This window comes from Schistocerca serialis, chromosome 2, assembly GCF_023864345.2.
Source record: "Schistocerca serialis cubense isolate TAMUIC-IGC-003099 chromosome 2, iqSchSeri2.2, whole genome shotgun sequence".
Classification (NCBI taxonomy): Eukaryota; Metazoa; Arthropoda; class Insecta; order Orthoptera; family Acrididae; genus Schistocerca; species Schistocerca serialis.
This window is the reverse complement of record NC_064639.1, coordinates 597,976,025-597,982,908: the sequence shown is the minus strand read 5'-3', so window position 1 is coordinate 597,982,908 and position 6,884 is coordinate 597,976,025.

The following is a 6,884-nucleotide window of genomic DNA, read 5'->3' as shown; positions in this document are numbered from 1 at the left end:
AGGGTGACATGGTATTAGAAAGTGGAAAGTGTAACATGAGGTGAAATGAAAATGAAAATAAAAATATATGGGGAGAGATAAAGGTGAACCGGAAAGAAACTGGAGATCTGGAATGAAAAAAAGGCGAAAAGGTGTTGGTTACAGCTGGGCTATGTTGGACTTGGGTTGGTAGACAACGATGTGCATAAAGGTTAGGTGGTTGTGTTGCCGCCAAAACACGTTAAAGGACGGAGAAATTCGGGAAAATTTCGAAAAAACTGCGTGTAGTATATTAAAAGGAGTGGTATTGTGGTGGCAGATTATGAAAATGAGGCCAACAATTGTTTGACGAAGAAATAATGGCGTTAAAACCCGTGGGAAGCGGCTAAAAATGATCAGTGATGTGGGAAAAACGGAAATGGAAATAAAGCGAAAACTTCTTCACTTTTGAGGGCCAGACATACCAACAATTAAAGGGAACAGCCATGGGCACCAGGATGGCCCCCTCGTACGCCAACCTATTCATGGGTCGCTTAGAGGAAGCCTTCTTGGTTACCCAAGTCTGCCAACCCAAAGTTTGGTACAGATTTATTGATGACATCTTCATGATCTGGACTCACAGTGAAGAAGAACTCCAGAATTTCCTCTCCAACTTCAACTCCTTTGGTTCCATCAGTTTCACCTGGTCCTACTCCAAATCCCATGCCACTTTCCTTGACGTTGACCTCCACCTGTCCAATGGCCAACTTCACATGTCCGTCCACATCAAACCCACCAACAAGCAACAGTACCTCCATTATGACAGCTGCCACCCATTCCACATCAAACGGTCCCTTCCCTACAGCCTAGGTCTTCGTGGCAAACGAATCTGCTCCAGTCCGGAATCCCTGAATCATTACACCAACAACCTGAAAACAGCTTTCGCATCCCGCAACTACCCTCCCGATCTGGTACAGAAGCAAATAACCAGAGCCACTTCCTCATCCCCTCAAACCCAGAATCCCCCACAGAAGAACCACAAAAGTGCCCCACTTGTGACAGGATACTTTCCGGGACTGGACCAGACTCTGAATGTGGCTCTCCAGCAGGGATACGATTTCCTCAAATCCTGCCCTGAAATGAGATCCATCCTTCATGAAATCCTCCCCACTCCGCCAAGAGTGTCTTTCCGCCGTCCACCTAACCTTCGTAACCTGTTAGTTCATCCCTATGAAATCCCCAAACCACCTTCCCTACCCTCTGGCTCCTATCCTTGTAACCGCCCCCGATGCAAAACCTGTCCCATGCACCCTCCCACCACCACCTACTCCAGTCCTGTAACCCGGAAGGTGTACACGATCAGAGGCAGAGCCACGTGTGAAAGCACCCACGTGATTTACCAACTGACCTGCCTACACTGTGATGCGTTCTATGTGGGAATGACCAGCAACAAACTGTCCATTCGCATGAATGGACACAGGCAGACAGTGTTTGTTGGTAATGAGGATCACCCTGTGGCTAAACATGCCTTGGTGCACAGCCAGCACATCTTGGCACAGTGTTACACCGTCCGTGTTATCTGGATACTTCCCACCAACACCAACCTATCCGAACTCCGGAGATGGGAACTTGCCCTTCAGTATATCCTCTCTTCTCGTCATCCGCCAGGCCTCAATCTCCGCTAATTTCAAGTTGCCGCCACTCATACCTCACCTGTCTTTCAACAACTTCTTTGCCTCTACACTTCTGCCTCGACTGACATCTCTGCCCAAACTCTTTGTCTCTAAATATGTCTGCTTGTGTCTGTATGTGTGGATGGATATGTGCGTGTGTGCGAGTGTATACCTGTCCTTTTTTCCCCCCTAAGGTAAGTCTTTCCGCTCCCGGGATTGAAATGACTCCTTACCCTCTCCCTTAAAACCCACTTCCTTTCGTCTTCCCCTCTCCTTCCCTCTTTCCTGATGAGGCAACAGTTTGTTGCGAAAGCTTGAATTTTGTGTGTATGTTTGTGTGTCTATCGACCTGCCAGCGCTTTTGTTCGGTAAGTCACCTCATCTTTGTTTTTATATATAATTTTTCCCACGTGGAATGTTTCCTTCCATTATATTGATTAGGTTTTATTGATGCAATATTCTGCAGTAGTTATTGTGGCCTTCAGTCCTGAGACTAGTTTGATGCAGTTCTCCATGCTACTCTATCCTGCGCAAGCTTTATCTCCCAGTACTTACTGCAACCTACGTCCTTCTGAATCTACTTAGTGTATTCGTCTCTGTCACCCTCTATGATTTTTACCCTCCAATGCTAAATTTGTCATCCCTTGATGCCTCAGAACATGTCCTACCAACCGGTCCCTTCTCCTTGTCAAGTTGTGCCACAAACTCCTCCCCAATTCTATTCAATACCTCCTCATTAGTTATGTGATCTACCCACCTACTCTTCAGCATTCTTCTGAAGCACCACATTTCAAAAGCTATTCTCTTCTTGTCCAAACTAGTTATCGTCCATGTTTCACTTCCATACATGGCTACACTCCATACAAATACTTTCAGAAACTACTTCCTGACAAATCTATGCTCAATGTTAACAAATTTCTCTTCTTCGGAAATGCTTTCCTTGCCATTGCCGGTCTACATTTTATATCCTCTCTACTTCGACCATCATCAGTTATTTTGTTCCCCAAATAGCAAAACTCCTTTAAGCGTCTCATTTCCTAATCTAATTCCCTCAGCATCACCCAACTTAATTCGACTACATTCCATTATCCTCGTTTTGGGCTTGTTGATGTTCATCTTATATTCTCCTTTCAAGACACTGTCCATTCCGTTCAGCTGCTTTTCCAGGTCCTTTGCTGTCTCTGACAGAATTACAATGACATCGGCAAACCTCAAAGTCTTTATTTCTTCTCCATGGATTTTAATATCTACTCTGAATTTTTCTTTGTTTCCTTTACTGCTTCCTCAATATACAGATTGAATAACATCAGGGAGAGGCTACAACCCTGTCTTACTCCCTTCCCAACCACTGCTTCCCTTTCATGCCCCTCGACTCATAACTGCCATCTGGTTTCTGCACAAATTGTAAATAGCCTTTCGCTCCCTGTATTTTACCCCTGCCACCTTTAGAATTTGAAAGAGAGTATTCCAGTCAACATTGTCAAAAGCTTTCTCTAATTCTACAAATGCTAGAAACGTAGGTTTGCCTTTCTTTAATCTTTCTTCTAAGATAAGTCGTAAGGTCAGTATTGCCTCATGTGTTCCAATATTTCTACGGAATCCAAACTGATCTTCCCCAAGGTTGGCTTCTACTAGTTTTTCCATTCGTCTGTAAAGAATTCGTGTTAGTATTTTGTAGCTGTGGCTTATTAAACTGATAGTTCGGTAATTTTCACTTCTGTCAACACCTGCTTTCTTTGGGATTGGAATTATTATATTCTTCTTGAAGTCTGAGGGTATTTCGTCTGTCTCATACATCTTGCTCACCAGGTGGTAGAGTTTTGCCAGGAATGGCTCTCCCAAGGCTATCAGTAGTTCTAACGGAATGTTGTCTAATCCCGTGGCCTTGTTTCGACTCAGGTCTTTCAGTGCTCTGTCAAGCTCTTCATGCAGTATTGTATCTCCCATTTCGTCTTCATCTACATTCTCTTCCATTTCCAGAATATTGTCCTCAAGTACGTCACCCTTGTATAGGCCCTCTATATACTCCTTCCACCTTCTTTGCTTAGAACTGGGTTTCCATCTGAGCTCTTGATATTCATACAAGTGGTTCTGTTTTCTCCAAACGTCTCTAAGTTTCCTGTAGGCAGTATCTATCTTATCCCTAGTGAGATAAGCCTCTATATCCTTACATTTGTCCTCTATCCATCCCTGCTTAGCCATTTTGCACTTCTTGTCGATCTCATTTTTGAGATGTTTGTATTCCTTTTTGCCTACTTCATTTACTGCATTTTTATATTTTCTCCTTTCATCAATTAAATTCAATATTTCTTCTGTTACCCAAGGATTTCTACTAGCCCTCGTTTTTTACCTACTTGATCCTCCGCTGCCTTCACTACTTCATCCCTCAGAGGTACCCATTCTTCTTCTACTGTATCTCTTTCCTCCATTTGTGACAATTGTTCCCTTATGCTCTCCCTGAAACTCTGTACAACCTCTGGTTTAATCAGTTTGTCCAGATCCCATCTCAAATTCCCACCTTTTTGCAGTTTCTTCAGTTTTAATCTACAGCTCATAACCAATAGATTGTGGTCAGAGTCCACATCTGCCCCTGGAAATGTTACAATTTAAAACCTGGTTCCTAGATCTCTGTCTTACCATTATATAATCTAAATGATACCTTCTAGTATTTCCAGGATTCTTTCATGTGTACAACCTTCTTTTGTGATTCTTGAACCAAGTGTTAGCTATGATTAAGTTGTGCTCTGTGCAAAATTCTACCAGGCAGCTTCCTCTTTCATTCCTTTCCCCCAATCCATATTCACCTACTACGTTTCCTTCTCTCCCTTTTCCTACTCTCGAATTCCAGTCACCCATGACTATTAAATTTTCGTTTCCCTTCCTTCACTACCTGAATAATTTCTTTTATCTCATCAAACATTTCATCGATGTCTTCATCTGCAGAGCTAGTTGGCATATAAACTTGTACTATTGTAGTAGGTGTGGGCTTAGTGTATCTTGGCCACAATAATGCATTCACTATGGTGTTTGTAGTAGCTTACCCACATTCCTATTTTTTCATTATTAAACCTACTCCTGCATTACCCCTATTTGATTTTGCATTTATAACCCCGTATTCACCTGACCAAAAGTCGTTCCTCCTGCCACCGAACTTCACTAATTCCCACTATAACTTTAACCTATCCATTTCCCTTTTTAAATTTTCTAACCAACCTGCCCGATTAAGGGATCCGACATTCCACGCTCCGATCCGCAGAACGCGAGTTTTCTTTCTCCTGATAACGACGTCCTCTTGAGTAGCCCCGCCCGCAGATCCGAGTGGGGGACTATTTTACCTCCAGAATATTTTACCCAAGAGGACGCCATCATCATTTAACCATACAGTAAAGCTGCATGCCCTCGGGGAAAAATTACGGCTGTAGTTTCCCCTTGCTTTTAGCCGTTCCCAGTACCAGCACAGCAAGGCCGTTTTGGTTAGGGTTACAAGGCCAGATCGGTCAGTCATCCAGATGTTGCCCCTGCAACTACTGGAAAGGCTGCTGCCCCTCTTCAGGAACCACACGTTTGTCTGGCCTCCCAACAGATACTCCTCCGTTGTGGTTGCACCTACGGTATGGCCATCTGTATCGCTGAGGCACGCAAGCCTCCCCACCAACGGCAAGGTCCATGGTTCATTCTGCAGTACTCTCAAATTCTTTGTTACAGTATCAGTTCTTACCACTCAAAATTACGAAAATTTAACCAAACTTAAATAACGGAAAATTCCTGGATTTCAAAAAACTGCTGCATTTTTCTCAATTTCCCAGCTGTTCCAGGGCATACACACCCTGTTTGTGTATAAAATTATAAATGCCAAATCACACATAAAAGTATGTTTTCACTATATAGAAGAACACAGTACTGTTTTAATAAAAAAAATCATGTTTTTCCTATACGGAATAGCTTGTTCACCAATTTCCTATACATTTTTAGGATTCACATCCAGCACTCAGTTAACAGTGGTATGAGAAGTACCCTCCATACCATCAGAGCTTATTGGCTGTAGACGTAGATAAAATTTTCTTCCAAAAGTGGTACTACAAATAATACAAAAAATATAATGGTGTTTTAATACACTACACAAGCTGAACACATTCCTGTCTCCTAATTTAGATGTTGAAAAATTTCTGCTGCATGAAAAACTACCAACATATCCAGACAACACCGATGCAGACAGCACTATTCAGCTGGGTATGCCTCATTGTACACCATGTTCTCTTTTTAAGATCTTGTTTTTGTATAATTTAAAAAAATTATATTTCAACCTAATATTGGCACAATAATTTGATCACGTGAACTGCTGAAAGAAAGCTAATGCTAAATGCACTTCTAAAATTGATAACCACTTAAATTTAATTTGAAGCAATATTTCTTACGCAGTTATCTTGTACACACCAATTGTAACATGATGATGATGATGATCTGGGTTGAGGGGCCATTCAACATCATGGTCATAAGCACCCTGACAAAAAGTCAACGTGAAATCTCATGGGTGGGGGATGAAGGCTGTCCACACATGCAGCCAAATCTAACACTTCAGTATCAATAACCTGAGGAGGTCCATCTTCTCATTTAAGTGATCTGTTTCCTATAGAAGTCCCAAGACCTAAGGGTCTGAATATATTTTACAAAACATACATTTAGACACGTGATAAGTAAGAAAATAGGTTACTAAAAATAAATAATTACCATATGTGCGCGGTAACATAATTTAATTGCAACATCTACATGAGAACTTTCATTCCCAGAAAGTGACATACTTCTCTCATACCTGCACTAATGACCTACAAAGGTGCTAGACTGTTGTGAATGTTTAGTGCTTGTGACGTACCATGAACAAATGACATTGTACTAATTTTCACACATCAGAACATTCCCAAATCCATGATTTCCTTTTACTGTCATAAATATACACAAGTATTGAATTAAATAGAGATGATATTCCCATCAAATGAGTAACAGCTCAGGGCTATTGCCAAATATTCCTGATTTGTTTGGTATAACAACTGTACATCACATACATGCCATCCTCCACTTATGAATCAGCCAAATGGTCTATTCTGCATCAGCTGCCCTCAGAAACTCATAGCACCATAGAACTTTGCTATCAGGAGCATGTTTACTTTTCTGCATGCAAACCACCCCCCTCCCTCAACACACACACACACACACACACACACACACCAAACAGAACTTTCATAACAAACATATTCA